The sequence below is a fragment of the Sus scrofa genome, chromosome 8 (assembly GCF_054392235.1).
Source record: "Sus scrofa isolate SSC_HxYL_T2T_F1_AM1 chromosome 8, Sscrofa_HxYL_maternal_Yorkshire_Landrace_v2.0, whole genome shotgun sequence".
Classification (NCBI taxonomy): domain Eukaryota; kingdom Metazoa; phylum Chordata; class Mammalia; order Artiodactyla; family Suidae; genus Sus; species Sus scrofa.
The window spans coordinates 48,618,694-48,635,906 of record NC_139390.1 but is presented as its reverse complement, the minus strand read 5'-3'; the positions used below and the strand labels follow the sequence as shown (position 1 = coordinate 48,635,906).

Below are 17,213 nucleotides of genomic sequence, written 5' to 3'. Positions count from 1 at the left end.
CTTCAGATGCCTTTAGATCTCACATTCCAAAATCTAGCATCTGTCTTTCATTTTGCAGTCGAGACCATGAAGTACAATCATAAGATGGTGTCAGAGCTAGATAATGTCGGGTAACCTAACAGTATCTCTGTGCAAGATACAGGCTTATGAACTGATTCTTAGCATTTCTGAATGCCTCTCAATTCTGCTCAAATTCCACATTGAGTAGCCCCATTCTGAATAGTGGAGCCAAACAACAAAATTCACTTACAAGCTAAGACATCCTCATGACAACAGTTAGGAAAGCAGAATTACCAGGAATGTTTTACCCTCCAACACGCAAGTTTCAATGACTATAACCCATTCAAATCCAGCCCCTGCTAGAAACCTCCCAAATCTTTCCCCCACTTTTTCAGTCAGCACTGAAAACCAAGGCTCCCAACTCTGATCCTAGTCAGAAAGGCTTTGTGTTAAAGTCATTCCATGTTGAAACTTCATAAACAGTAGAAATAAGAGCTACATCAAGTCTCTGTTTCTGACAAGCCAGCAAATGTCTGGCTGTCTGCTATTGCCGAGAAAAACTGGTTACTCTCCCCCTAAAACAGAATACCTTGAAAGGCATCAGGCTAGCTTACTCCAAATACCTCAAACTGGATTTACCACTTACTCTTACTGGTAAAAAAAAATTACTCTTCAACTGGTAAAAATCCTAAGTAATGTACTTATTTAAATTTTTTAAAAAGTCTAAGAATCCCAGACAGTAGCTACTAATCAGAAAAGATACTGAAGTAATATATTTATCATGTTATGTCACATTATATTAACTGGATAAAATTAAGTACCAAAGAAGTGGAAAAAAAGATAACATATTTATAACTTTAACAGAGTATCTGGTGGCATACCAGATGCTATCAAAACCAGCATGTGAAACTCCTTATCATTTTCAGATAAACCTGGCAATTAACCGGCTACTTTAAAAAGTAGAGTGGATATAACACCAGCAAACATTTATTGAGACTCATCTATGTGCTAGGTTCCTGGACAGGCCTTCCAATCCCACTCTACTAGGTCCAATTATATTAAAAATTAAAATTGTGTTGTTCCTGCTGTGGTGCAGTGGGTTAAGAATCCGATTGTAGCATCTCAGGGTGCTACGGAAGTAAGGGTTCAAACCCTAGCCTGGCACAATGGGTTAAAGGATCCAGCATTACTAAAGTTATGGCACAGGTTACAGCTCTGGCTCAGCTTCAACCCCTGGCTCAGGAACTTCCATATCCCACAGGTGCAGCCACAAAATAATTAAATAAAAATTAAAATTAAATTTTAATAAAAATAGAATTTAGGACCAGAAGCTCATATCTAAAGGGCAAGTAAACAGGACGCATTTTGTTTTGGTTTTGTTTTTTGGTGTTTTGGTTTTGTTTTTTTCTCTTTTTGCTTTTTCTAGGGCTACTCCCACAGCATATGGAGGTTCCCAGGCTAGGGGTCTAATCAGAGCTGTAGCCACCGGCCTACACCAGAGCCGCAGCAACTTGGGATCCTAGCCACGTCTGTGACCTACACCACAGCTCACAGCAACGCTGGATCCTTAACCCACTGAGCGAGGCCAGGGATCAAACCTGAAACCTCATGGTTCCTAGCCAGATTTGTTAACCACTGCGCCACGACAGGAACTCCAAGTGACGCATTCTGAATAAAGAAAAAGAACTTAAGCAAATAAAAGCTTCATTTTGTAAAAGTCCTTACTGACAGAAGTACAGACATTTATACCCAGTCTTACTGCAGAGGAAGTCTGGTGGAGGGGAAAAGATAGGGACTTTAAAATCAAGCAGTTACATGTCCTTAAGCAAATGACTAGCCTCTCTGTATCAGTTTCTTCTTTTCTGGTAAACTAACTGGAGACAGCATCTCCTGATTAACTGGGCTGATGTAAAACCTAACTAAAAAAAAAAAAAAAAAAAAAAGGGAAAAAACCTAGTTGATTTCCTGGCACTAATAAACACTTAAGAAATGTCAACTGCTTTTCCAAATCTTACCTCAGTTGTTCCTGCTGAGTTATGTTCTCCCTAAATATACAATGAAAAGCATGGAGTTCCTGTCATGGCTCAGCAGAAATGCATCTGACGAGGATCCATGTGGATGCAGGTTCGATCCCTGGCCTTGCTCAGTGAGTTAAGGATCCAGTGTTGCTGTGAGCTGTGGTGTAGGTTGCAGACACAGCTCAGATAACAGCATTGCTGTGGCTGTGGCGTAGGCCAGCAGCTGTAGCTCTGATTCAACCCCTGGCCAGGGAACTTCCATATGCAGTGGGTATGGCCCTAAAAAGACAGACAGACAGAAAGAAAGACAGAAAGAAAGAAAGACAGAAAGAAAGAAAGGCAGGCAGACAAGCAAACTACACAACTCAAAATGCTATGTGTTATTACAGGGCAGGCAATCTGAAACTGCTAATATTGCACTTTTGAAGGGGCTACATTACAAAAGTAACTCCCCCACCCCCACTCTGAACCCAAGGCATGTAGAATTTCCCAGGTCAGGGATCAACCCTCACCATGGCGGTGACAACACCAGATCCTTAATCCACAGCCACTAGGGAACTCCAAAAGTAATTCTTAATTAAGTATAATTAGAAGCATAATATAAAGACCCATTTACTGTTGCACCTTTCACTAGTAAATACATATTTTGAAAGTAATTCAAACTCCTCTTCAAATTCTTCAAAAACATACATTTCTATTCCACATCCTTATACTTATTAGTATTCTTATGCAAGTTTCTAGTTATATATGTAAGTTTATGGAGCATTCAAATTTAAATAGAGAATGATAACAGATTTTAGTAATTAGAGAAGAAAAGCAAATCATGTCCATTTATAGCATATAATTACAAAACTTTATTCTAAAATTGTGTATTATCCTCAAAAAAATAAAAATATGTATTCTGATAAACACTCTTGAATAGAATACATATACATGCTACACATATGGAAAGACTTTGCCATGTTTGAGTCTTTTTGAAAGTGAAAAATTTGGAGTTTAGCTTTTTTACTCAAAATAAAATAATCAAAACTACTTGAGATACATTGGTATAGATGAGTTCTTACACAAAGGTTCTTTGAAGTCTAAAAATGCTATAGCAAAGAAAAGCTCTTTACAAAACTCAACATGAAGCCTAGGCTTCTAAAATGATCCAGATAAGTATTAACCTGGACAACCAAATAAAGAAATAATTTGAAAACATGGTTTTACTGCCTTACTCACACCAAAAAAAAAAAAAACAAGAGGCATACTTCTATAAATGCTACCAGCCAAACAGTAAAAGGATCTTAGTCTATTATATTTTAAAATGACTCACAATTCCTACTGGCACTAATACTTCTGTGGTGTTAGTGATTGTAATGTCTTAAATTAGTGTAGACTTTTCCGTTTGTGAAGTACTTTCTCACATACTATGCTCATTAACCCTTAACAGACACCCTGGAAAATAGGTGGGGCAAAAAGAGTGAGCTCTGTTTCACAGACCAGAAAAATGAGGCCCAGTCAAAGTTGCCAAAATCACTCAGAGAACAAAGGGTGTAACACCAGCCTCTCTCTTCCAGGTGTTCTTCCTCATTAGAATCACAGACCCCAAAATGAGTGCCCTCATTAGAGCAACATCAAAAGCAAAAAAAGGCACTACTAGTTTCCTTGTTTTTTTGTTCTTTGGCCATACCTGCATCATGTGGAGCTCCTGGGCCAGGGACTGAATCTGAGCCACAGCTACGACCTATGCCACAGCCGCAGCAACACCAGATCCTTTAACCCACTGTATCACCTCTGAACTCCACTAGTCTCTCTCTCTCTCTCTCTTTTTTTTTTTTCAAACTCTTGGATTTTCACAAGATTAAATGTACAATTTAAAATACTGTTGTTCTAACTTAGGGAAGTTTACAAAGTAGGGATATAAAACAGAAGTTCAGAATCCAGTAAAAGCAAATACATGCATACCCCATTAAAACCCAAGGCAACAGATTGAAGTCTAGGGCTTAAGAATTCATAATGCCATGTCTAGAATTCAGGTTTTTAACTTCTGACTTCTGTGACTGACCAAAGTCATGGTGACTAACTAAAATTTGATTCACTGTCATCTAACCAGACAATTCTAAGAATCGGTTGTGGCTGAGCCTTATAATAATCACAAGCCTAAACTATGTTATGCTGAAATAGTAAAAATTAATTTCTTAAGAGTAAAATTTTAAAATTCTATCATATTGGGTTATGTCCCAATAGTACTGCTTATTGACTCACCATGAGGATGACAGACATACATACACTTCATACATTTAATTATTTGTGGAATGCTATAGTATTAATAGATTATTAACAGATGTTAATAAGATAGTTTCACCTTCAAGGAATTTTGCAGTTTAAAGTAGGACATAAGATACACTGAAAACTACTCAGATACTGATGAAAGAAATGGAAGATACAAATAAAATGGAAAGGTGGTCCATGTCATGGATTGGAAGAATTAATGCTATTAAAATGAGCAGACTACCCAAAGCAATCCACAGATTCAATGCAATCCCTACTAAACTTCCAACAACATTTATCATAAAATGAGAACGAGTAATTCTAAAACTTCTATGGAATCACAAAAGACTGCCAGCTAGTCAAAACTATCTTGAGAAAGGAGAAAAAAGCTGGAGGTATCACATTCCCCAATCTAAAACTATATTACAAAGCTACATTCATCAGAACAATATGGCATTGGTATAAAGACAGATACATAGATCAATGGAAAAGAATAAAAGCCCAGAAATAAGGTCACACACATAGGGCAATTAATTGACAAAGGAGCTAAGAACATACAAGGAGAAAAAGTTTCTTTGATCAATGGTACTTGGAAAACTGGACAACCACATGCAAAAGAAGGAAACAACACCATTATCTCTCACCATATACAGAAATTAACCAAAAATAGATTAAAGACTCAAATGTAAGAGCTAGAAACCATAAATTCCTAGAAGAAAACATAAACAGTAACCTTCTTGACACTGGTCTTAGCAGCATTTTTGGATCTAACTCCAGAAATAAAAATAGAAATAAACAAAAATTTTAAAATGGAAAATTTTATATGGAGAAAAGGCAAAAATAAACAAATGGAACCACATCAAACTAAAAATCTTGCTATTTGTCACAACATGGATGAACCTTGAGGGTATTATGCTAACTGAAATAAGTCAGAATGGGCAAGACAAATACCATATGATTTCACTTGTATGTTGAATCTAAAAAACAAATGACAAATATTACTTGGCCATAAAAAAAGAATGAAATAATGCCATTTACAGCAACATAGATGGACTTAGAGGTGATCATACCAAGTTGAAGCTAGTGAAAGACAAACATCATATCATCATATGGTATCACTTATACATGGAATCTTAAAAAACAAAAAAAGAGTATAAACGAACTTATTTGCAAAACAAAATCAGACTCAAAAGACTTTGAAAAACTTATGGTTACTAATGGGGACAGGTAGGGATTTGGATATGCACATTGAGGTATATGGAATGGCTGGCCAGCAGGGACCTGCTGTATAGCACAGAGAACTCTACCCAATATTCTGCAATAACCTATGCAGGAAAAGAATCTGAAAGAGAATGGATATATGTATGTGTATAATTGAATCACTTTTTCGTACAGCAGAAATTATCACAACTGTGTAAATCAACTATACTTCAATAAAGTTTTGGGGTTTTTTTGCTTGTTTGTTGTCTTTTTGCCATTTCTTGGGTAGTTCCCATGGCATATGGAGGTTCCCAGGCTAGGGGTCCAATCGGAGCTGTAGCCGCTGGCCTATGCCAGAGCCACAACAACGCAGGATTCGAGCCGCATCTGTGACCTACACCACAGCTCACAGCAACGCTGGATCCTTAACCCACTGAGCAAGGACAGGGATTGAACCCGCAACCTTATTGTTCCTAGTTGGATTCGTTAACCACTAAGCCACGACGTGAACTCCTAAAATTGTTTTAAATGGGGAAAACAAACAAAACAAAACAAAACAAAAAGAAATTCACAAATTCAGACTGGTGGTTACCAGAGTGAAAAGGAGTTGGGGGGAGGGCATTTAGGTGAAGGGAGTCAACTGTGTGGTGATGAATGGAAACCAGGTATACAGTTCTGATAATTTTGTAGTGTTTACAGATATTAAATTACAAGGAACTTTATACAGTGTAATGTCCAATTTACCTCAATTTAAAGAAGCAAAATAGGAGATAAGATGTGTACACCTAATAGTTAGGAAATAATTACCAGAGGATAAATGCCTTACAGAGATGAGCAAGTTAAAGATAGTAAAAATCCCATAAAGAAAAATTCAACCTCTAGCTCAAGTGATGAGAAAAGCCTCATGGAGAAGGAATAAATTAGTACTCTTAAAAAGACCAGGAAAATGGAAGTTCCCATTGCGGTGCAGCAGAAATGAATCTGACTAATATCCATGAGGACACAGGTTCAATCTCTGGCCTCACTCAGTGGGGTAAGGATCTGACTTTGCCATGAGCTATGTTGTAGGTTGCAGACATGGCTTAGATCTGGCATTGCTGTCGCTGTGGTGTACAATGGCAGTTATGGCTCCCATTCTACCCCTAGCCTGTGAGTGGGGCCCTAAAAAGCAATTAAAAAAAAAAAACAAAAAACAAAAAAACAAAAAAAAGACCAGGAAAGGAGTTCTTGCTGTGGTTCAAGGGATAGGTGGTGTCTCTGAAGCACTGGGACTCGGGTTAGATCTTGGCACACTGGGTTAAGGATCCCACTTGGCAGCATCCAATCCCTGGCCTGGAAACTCTATATCCTGAGGGGTGGCCAAAAAAGAAAAAGAAAAAAGAAAAAAAAAAAGACCACGATAGGTCTGAGGGAGAGATAACAGCATAAATGAAGGGTCGCTAGCATGGATAAGGAGGGAGCGGTTAAAAAAAGCTCTGCTTGTGTGACCCTGATGAAGATCTGAGAACACGGCAGTCAGAATGAAAAGAACTACAAAGGAAAATAAACTAATGTTTTTTTTCCCCAAACTCCAAGGTTAGCTTTCTACAAAATCAATTCAAACATAGGCGCCATTTACCCAGAAGATAATGCAAGGTTATTATTCTTTGTGGTTCCAAGTATCATTCTTGAAAATTACCATCTATGTGAATGGGTTCTACTTGACAATGAGGAATGAGGTCTTAGGTTTTTTCTTCTGAAATACCATCCTAAGTAAACAGGTCCGCTGCAGCATTTCTTTTCTTGTACTCTTGATCATATAATCAACTGAGAAAAGTAAAAATGAAGGGAGCTGTAAATTAGGACCTAGCCTAAAAGCAGAGGAGAAGGATAAGCATCAGTTAAGCATATTTTTAATGCGCTCACTTTCACAATCAGCACGAGGAGTGTTTATCTAATAAATTAAGGAGAAAACTTTAACTCATAGTTTTCTGAAAGAGATGTTAGAGTGATTAGCCACTTTTTTAAAGCCTCAGACAAGAGAGAGTAAATGACATCTTACAATAAAAGTCATTTAACATCTTTCATATATAAAGAAAACTTAAGAGAGTCAAAAGGCCAGATTTTCAGTTATGGGTGAGATCTTACTTCTCCTAAAATTTTTCACCCAGCTTGAAGAGAAGTGTGGCTTGCTTTACACCAGACTTTCAAAGAGGTTGGGAGATGCTAACTTCTTTGCTTTTTCCCTCATGCTATTTTTGTATTTTTTTTTTGTATTTTGTATTTTTTTTGAAGGTAAGTACTGTTTTCCTAAAAGCTGATACTATGTTTAACATCTACTCCCTTCTTAAAAAAAAAAAAAAAAACCCACACACAAATAGAAATGTTCAAAATACTGAACAATATGCTTTAAGTTTTAAATTAAATAGTTTTCTATCCTTTCCGGAAGACTACATTAACTGTTTTCATAGATAACTGAGGTGACATCTGAAAGTATGAAAATTTATTATCCTCTAAGGATAAGTATCGAAGGAGAGTTAAACAGAAGGAATATTTCTCTTTGGGAGTGAGGGGTTCTAACTATATACATTGCAATGAGATTTTCACTAGCATTTTCTACAAAGTTTCACTGAGCACTGGCAAGACACTGTTGCAATCCTGGAGTAGTCAGCCTCTCTAATCTATGAGGAAAGCAAATCTTCTCAACTAAGTAATTGCACTTCTAACCCTCAAAGTCTCATTGGATATAGTCTCTTTTCTTTACACACCTTGATGTAATTGGTTACCATAGATGTACAAGTTAAAATCTGTTAACTAATTATTTTTGTGATTGCCAAGAAGTATAACAGCTACTGACTTCTCCACAGCACACTAGAAGAGGAAAGATTATCAACTCATGTAAGTTTCTGTTTGGATGCAAGATAAAGAAAGGAAAACAAAAAAAGTAAACAGTTTTATCTCTGAACCCAATTGAAAGGTTTGGATAATATGTGTATAATCATTTTTTAAAAGATAAAGTAACAGTAAAATCATTCTTGATTGCAAACTAAATGAAAACTAGGGTATCTCTGAGTACAAGACAAAGCTGATTAAATGAGGCAGAGCACCCAGCATGTGCCAGGGGCCGGGGCCTGATATATCTGATAGGCTGAAGTAACTCAGTTTTGTTTTTGTTTTAATAATGAAAACCTAATTCAGAAAGAGGATTCTCTTAAAACTTCTCACCTCTCAATTTCTCGAAAACCTAGACAAACACCACATACAGTTTTAATAAAGTCAGGCTAGAAAACTGATGACAACAACCTATACAAAAATATGTCTTTCCTAGGAGCAAATTGTGTGACTCATAAAAACCAGGAGTTCAAGTTGCTGCTCAGTAGTTTAAGGAGTCCACGCTGTCTCTGTGAGGATGTGGGTTTGATCCCTGGCCTCGCCCAATGGGTTAAGGATCCAGTGTTGCTGTGGCTGTGGTTTAGGCCTCATTTGCTGCTCTGATTTGACACCTGGTCTGCGAACATCTTTATGTCACAGGTGTGGCCATTAAAAAAAAGAAGAAGAAGAAAAGAGAAACCATACTGGATGAACATTAACAGATGAACAACAAAAGTAATAGATATTATATCCAGTGCCTTTAAGAATTTTTATGAACATTCATGCTGGTAATGCTATTGTGGAATGAAATTTCTTTTCTCCTTTCAGAGTATGATTGTAAAGAGCACCAGGAGATACTTTAAGTCCTAGTCCTCTTTTGGCTACACCGAGGAAGAAAGAAAATTAATGAAACTGACAAAATAGCTTTGTTTTTGCTGTGTTTAAATAGCAGTGCAACTGGACTGAGGTGAATCCCTTCCATTGCATTCCTCCTTGTGTAAAGATACCTCCTCAGTAAAATGATTAGAAACTTGCAATTCTAAAAGACTGATTAAATCCTTGAGCCCTGGAGTCAGTTGAAAGTTCAAAAGAAATGAGAGTCTAATGCAAAGCACAAACTTTCTGTATAGAGCTAGACAGTAAATGCTTTAGGCTTTGCAGGTCTTAGTCTACATAACAGGTAAGCAGCCATGAACAACATGTAAAGAATGAGTTTGGCTGTGTCCCAATAAAACTTTATATACAAAAACGAGCTATGTGTTGAACTTGGCCCAAGGGCTCTAGTTTGTTCACCCCTGATCTAGGGGATTACATTTTCAGCAGCTGGCTGGTTCTGTCCCTGAGTGAGACATGGGGAAATTCACCAACTACTCTTGGTATTTATTTCCACCCCTCAGGAGTTCAAACTAGACCAGAGATTTTCAATATTTTTTACTGGTAAATCTCCTCTAATAAAAATTAAAGGTGGAGGTTAGGCTAGATTTCCAGGACCCCCCAAAGGCCCCTAAGAAGGTCAGTAGGACAAGGAGAAAAAAACCACTGGTCTGCTGATGTGTAAGTTTCCACTCAACACCAAGAACCAATATTGACCTCAGTGTCACTTAGGCATCATCAGGTAAGGGAAGCATTCCACGGATGATGGACCTTTCAGATGTTCCTGCAATCATATTGTCACCTTCCACAAAGAAAGCATTACATGACAAAATTAAAAATTATAAAGTACAGTTGATCTCCATGTCCATGAGGTGGTTTCCTTTCTGTAGACAGTTCATCTGTGCTGTATATTAGATTCCAGATATAAGTGATATCATAGAGTATTTGTCTCTTTCTGACTTACTTCACTTAGTATGAGAGTCTCTAGACTTGTGGTTGCCAAGGGAGAGGGGCAGGGAGTGGGGTGGACTGGGAGTTTGGGGGTTAGTAGATACAAACCATTGCATTTGGAGTGGATAAGCAATGAGATCCTGCTGTATAGCACAGGGAACTATATCTAGTCACTTGTGATGGAACATGATGGAGGATGTGAGAAAAAGAATGTATATATATGTATGACTGGGTCACTTGGCCATATAGCAGAAAATGAGAGAACACTATAAATCAACCATAACAAAATTTTTTTAATCAAAAAAGGGGGGGCATTTTAACTTTAAGATATGAATTGACCAGTCAAAATTGCAATGTTATACAGGAGGGAGGAGTCAGGGAGTTCATTAAAAGGGCTGCATAAGTTTTATGAAATAAAATTATATCATAGCTTTGCCCAAAAAAGTACAGTTGAAAAGTAGAAAACAATGAAGTTAAATTCTACTCTATATGCGTATTTAATTAAGAGGTCTTTTTCTACAAATCTGTAAAAATTTTACCAGGAAAGTTTGATTACAGCTTCCTTTTTTCTAAAGTTTTATATATAATAAATAAGTTTCAGTGGAGCATATTTAATCTCGTTCTGAAACCATCCCTTATGAAGTTAATATATCTGCATGTAAACCATTTTATTATTAAGATGTGGACATACCTACTAAAATGGTCAAGGCTAGGATCTCTAAGTAACAGTTAATCAGCAAATTAGTTCTAAATACTAGAATCCAATTGAATAATGTAATAAGTCTGTCATGAATTTAAACTACTGTCCCTGGTGATACTCAAAATCTCAAAGTAATTTAAAAAAAAAAATACATACTGCATAGGAGAACAAAGGGATTCTAAGAGCTCTGAGGAAGAATTTATACACTCTGTTAAAGGACACTGAAATATCATCTAAATAACAGTTCAAAACACCAGCACCAAAGCGATTAAACTTACCGGTGAGGCAACTGTCTGATACTCAAGAAAGATGGTTTTGTTCCACAAAAGTACATGTTGCTATAAAGGAGGACTTTTGTGTTACAGAAATTGGACCAAAAATCACTGCTCCTTTCAGCTTTTATCCAATTTGCTATTAATATAGAAGTACATACTTACTTTTGCCCTATATCTCAAATTCTCAGGAGAAAAAAAAAAAAAAAACACAAAGGCAAAGTCCTTAAACAATATTTATTAGCTCCAATTCTGTGCTATGGGTGTGCCAAGTTCTGAGCCTGAAAGAGTAGTTTCAGCTGAGTAAGCTCTCTAGTGAGGCTGACAGACACATGCAATTAATCCATTTTAAGTGAAATCAGAGTCCCAACTTAGACTCCAAAATCAGGCATATACTATCTCTAGCTCCCCCAAACAAATAACTCACAAAAAAATAGATTATTTTAAGATGCCAAGTACCCTTGACTCTTTCCAATAACATTTCTAATCATTAGCTTCTAATAACAACTAACTGACCCCACTAAACATGAGTAGCCTATTGACATAAATCTTGAATGCTACCATAAAAAGCCCATAACCAAACACAACATGCAGGCCACAGTGCATACTTAAAGTTTTAATATCAAAGCTAGTCTTGCATAACATTCAGTATGAAACCACTTTTCTTAAAGACTACATTTATAAGTATGAATTCAACAAATTACAGAAAACTGTAAACAGCTATCTTTCACAAATATTTTGCATACAAAAGATATTTATTTGTCAAAAGTGATGATTCGGCTATTAAGAGGAATGACAAATTGAAAACTTGAAAGTCCCAGAAAAATGTGAACGTTTTACTGCACATAGAAATGCCAGAACACAAAACTGAAGCAAATAAGAAATGAAATAAAAGTTTTAAAATAGAGTAAAAGGGAACCAAAAGAAATTAGAAAATATAAATTTATGTTTTATTTTGTCAATACTTAAATCAATAGTTACCATGTATAAATAATTATATTTAAAAGTTACATTCAGTGTTTTATTTATATTTATATATAATGCTCACTCACTGATATTTTACCTCTATTTTCAAATAAGACTGTGCTTCAGGAAATTAACAGTCATACACCTGGTAAGTGAACCAAGAAGCTGAATATTCATATATGATTCCACAGCTAGTCATACAGCTCTATAATAACAGTAAGACTCTCAAACAAGTCTCCTGTGAATCGCCACATAAACTCATTACAATCATCCGTTTCCTATGCAAAGTAAGTTGGACAAATGCTATCAGCTCATTGCACTCATTCACCTTCATCTCCTCCTTTCCTGCCTGTCTGTACAATAGAAGCCAAAAAGCAAGATACTCCAATCTCCAGCCTCCTTTGCTATTAAGGAGTAGCCATGTGAGTTAGCACTGGCCACTGAAAAGTAATTGAAGAAGGCTCTCCTTCAAAGTAAAAGACAAACTCTTACCAAGTCTTTTCAACCTCTTGCCTTCTCTCTTGCTTGGTGGTGCAGCTCTCATCTTGGGACTTTGAAAGCTAAAATTGCTAAGTAGAATGAGCTAGTTTTCTTAATGACATCCTTGAGCATGTACATCAACCCTGGACTGCCTCACTGAAGATTTCTTATTGTGTGAGAAAAATAAGTCTGTGGTTAAGCCTCTATGTGTGCAGTTTCTGGTAACCTGTGGACTAATGCAATCCTAACATAATCTAAGCTATGAATCAAGTCTATCAAATAGACTTATAAATCACTGTGGTAAATTAATCATAAGATACTCAAACAATGAAAAATTACCTAAGGGAAAAATGAATATCGACCACTGAAAATAAGATTAGTAATAACCAATAGTAAACACTCTAGCCAGAGTGTTTAATATACATGAACATATTTAATCTTCACAACCATATAAAGTTGGTAATATTGCCATATTCTCTCATGGTAAAATTTTAACAGTCCTTGACAAAAACAGAATATGGTAAAACAAAGCTAAATTTATCTACTCTGAGATTATGACCCTTCTATTTTTATGACATTAAAATGTCCTTTCTTTTATGAAATGAGAATAGTGGAAAGCAAGTTTACATTCATTTTAACATGCTTCCTTGGCAAAATAAGTAGATGATGAATCAATATCAGTACTCTAGAGTTTTACAAAATTTTAACAGTCCATGAAATCCAAAAGCCTGAGACCCACTAAAGTTATCAGCCTAGGATCACAAAACATTTGTGGTCTGGACACCAAAGTGTAGGCTCATAACCCCCAGGTTAGGTGAAGGAAATACACTAAATAAACTCAACTATTCGGTGAATACAATCAAAGACAGCAATGTGTAACTGTGAAGGAAAACAGCCATCCCATAATGTATAAAATGGGAACTTTTAGTGAAATTTTACCATGTTACCTCCCACAGAGTTTCCTCTAATTGATGTAGATTTAAACCATACCAGAGAAAATGGAATCAAGATAGGAATTCTCACCCATTCCAGCTTAAGTCTCAGATAACATTAGGTTTGGAGATTCATGTTTGGGAATAATGAACTTGTGGGTCTCTGCACACATTATTTCCCTCTAAAAGATGCTTATGGTTTCCCAACTTGAAGGAGCAGGGCAGTGCCGACAGCATCTGCTGCTCAGTTTATTCCCACTCTACAAAAGTTAAGGGGACCCAACACAAGTGAAGATCAGAAAACTGAAATGCAGCCAAATTCTTCTTCACCTCCATTCTTGGCATTTTGAAATGCTACTGTATTTCAATTTTTTAACTCATGAGTTTCTAAAACTCAGCCCTAGTTGTTTGGAAATGTATAAATTTGATCAAGCAGTTACTATGATAACTAAATAACTTAATAGCCAAATATTTCTAACAATTCGACCAAGAATTTTCTAACAAATTTGAGGAACATGATGGAGGATAATGTAAAAAGAAGAATGTGTGTGTGTGTGTGTGTGTGTGTGTGTGTGTGTGTAAAAATAACTGGGTCACTGCTGTACAGCAGAAATTGGCAGAACATTGTAAATCAACTATAATTTAAAATTAAAATAAATTAGCATAAAAATGGAATTTACAAAACTGCATAACGTAACTTAGGGAAGAAATCAGAAACTTTTTGCCTTGAATAATTCAAATAGTTACTTAATACAGAACAATTGGATAGATGTTAAATAGGTTTAGTCAACACCTACACATTTTCACATTTTTTTTATTTTATAAGATTCTGGTTACTTCAAAACCTGGCCAGCTCTTTTCTTTTTCACTTGTGCCCTCAAATGTCATTTATTACTGAAAACATCAGATAAAAAAGTATAGAAAACAAATGGTTTCTCTTTCTAACTGAAAATAGAATATACCTTCCAGCTTATATTTTATTTGTAGTTGTCTCAAATGCTAGGGCCTATGTTTTATTTGTTATTTGTTTTTGTTTTTTTAGGGCCACACCCAAGGCATATGGAAGTTCTCAGGGTAGGGGTCAAATTGGAGCTGTAGCTGCCAGCCTACACTACAGCCACAGCAACTCCGGACCCTTAACCCACCGAGCAAGGCCAGGGATCAAACCCACATCCTCATGGACATAGGTTCATTACCGCTGAGCCACCATGGGAACTCCAGGGCCTATGGTTTTTGTTTTCCGGTGGGATTTTGTTTGTTTTTGTAGGGCCTCACCCATGGCATGAGGTCGAATTGGAGCTGTCGCCACCGGCCTTCTCCACAGCCATAGCCACACAGGATCCAAGCCTCGTCTGTGACCTACACCACAGCTCACGGCAACGCCAGATCCTTTAACCCACTGGGCGCAGCCAGGGATTGAACCCTCGTCCTCATGGATCCTAGTCAGGTTCATCATTGCTGAGCCACTACAGGAACTCCAAGGCTTATGTTTTCTAATCCAATCTTCTAGCACCAATTTAGGTTACAGGAAAAAGTATACAGTATACAAAAACAGGATGCATTCATCAGTATTTACCACACACGCAAAAAAATGTAGGTGGTTAATGTAGAAGGGCAAGGTATTGGCTTTACAACTAAAATACAAAGGCATTTATATATTATGAGTGTGTGTGTATACACATGGTTTTGTATTTCAATTTTCCATATATAAATGGAAAAAAGATTTGTAGCGATATTTCCACCTTGAACTAATTTTAAAAGAAATTGCTTTTTTTTTTTTTTCGGATCCTAATAGAAAAAGTTGGGATCAAAGTACTGTGCACACACAGCTTAAAAGGTATTATCATCTACAGTTGTAATAGTGCCTCTGACTAGCCTTCTTCAACACTCCCTGCCATTCCCTTCCCTCCCCTCCACCCCCTCACTCCTACCAAAGCAACAATTTAAAGAGTTTTTAGGTGTACAGGAAAGAAAAAGGAGAACCTACAAACTTGATTTCACCCAGGCTGACTTCCTTAAACCAGTACCATGACTTCTGTTCTATGATGCCTCGTGTGCATGGAATATTTTATCTCTTTCACATTTTTTCCTGTACTAAATAAATTAGTATTCTAATTTACTTATATACAGGATCATGAAATTGGTAAAATATACTGCATCTTGTGAATACCTACAAAATTCAGGCAGGAATAAAGATGAATAAATAGTTAAAGATTATTATTTTAGCTCTTCTTGTCCATCTATTTATAAGCTTCTGTGTGTCTTTAAAATTTCCTCTAATACGTTGCTTCAACCACCTATGGGCCAATGCATACAAAACATAGCTAAAAGGTACTGAGCTCTTCATTAAAATTAAATCATTAATCAGGGAGTTCTCTTCATGGCTCAGTGGTTAACAAACCCAACTAGGATCCATGAGGATGAGGTGTTCTATCCCTGACCTCACTCAGTGGGTTAAGGATCCAGCGTTGCCATGAGCTATGGTGAAGGTCACAGATGCGGCTCGGATCTGACATTGCTGCGGCTATGAAGTAGGCCAGCAGCTGCAGCTCCAATTAGACCTTAGCATGGGAACTTCCATATGCCTTGAGTGTCACCCTAAAAAGCAAAAAAAAAAAAAAAAAAAAAGCAAAAAAAAAAGTCAATCAGAAAAAAAAAGATTACTTTTTTAAAATATCATAATTTGGTGGCCTCTTATCAGAGTCACAATAAAACCCCAAAAGCTATAGGTTGTTGTTGTTGTTTTTTTTTTTCCACTTTTGATTTTGAAATAACTTTAAGCTAAGGAAGTTTTGTTTTTTGTTTTTTTTCTGTCTTTTTGCTATTTTTGGGGGCCACTCCCGTGGCATATGGAGGTTCCCAGGCTAGGGGTCTAATCGGAGTTGTAGCCACTGGCCTATGCCAGAGCCACAGCAACGCAGGATCCGAGCCGCGTCTGCAACCTACACCACAGCTCACGGCAACGCCGGATCGTTAACACACTGAGCAGGGCCAGGGATCGAACCCGCAACCTCATGGTTCCTAGTCGGATTCGTTAACCGCTGCGCCACGACGGGAACTCCGGAAGTTTTTTTTTTTAAGTAGTTCAGAAATCCTTTAGATCCTTCCACCAGCCTCCCATAATTCATCATCTAAAATAACAACAGTAAAATTATCTACTCAAATTTCATCAGTTGTCCTAATGTCTATTTTCTGGTCCAGGACCTAGCCCAGAATCCCACATCTCATTGGTTATCCTGTGCCCTCAGTCTCTTCCAATCTATGACTGTCCTTTAGCATATCCTCCTCTCATAACTTGAACACTCTTCAGCACTGGCCATTTTGTAGAAGGTTCTAAAACCTGAGTTTGTCTACTATTTTCTGACACTTAAAATGAAGGATTTTTTTAGTAACAACACTACCTCAAGCTATCAGAAAACTGTTAGAGCTCATCAATGAATTTGGAAAAGTCTCAGAATACAAAATTAATACACAGAAATTGACTGCATTTCTATATACTAACAATGAAAGATCAGAAAGAGAAATTAAGGAAACAATCCCACTTACCATCACATCAAAAAGAATAAAATACTTAGGAATAAACCTACCTAAAGAGACAAAAGACCTGTACTCTGAAACCTATAAGATGCTGATGAAAGAAATCAAAGATGACACAAACAGATGGAAAGACAAACCATGCTCTTGGATTGGAAGAATCAAAATTATCAAAATGATTATA

At 36.8% G+C, this 17,213-nt stretch overlaps 1 protein-coding gene across 10 annotated transcripts in view; it reads right to left on the bottom strand.

The window, feature by feature from the left end:
* The window catches only part of RAPGEF2 (Rap guanine nucleotide exchange factor 2), a 256,095-nt gene that overhangs the window by 226,595 nt on the left and 12,287 nt on the right, over nucleotides 1-17,213 (bottom strand). The gene's annotated exons all lie outside the window — the stretch shown is intronic.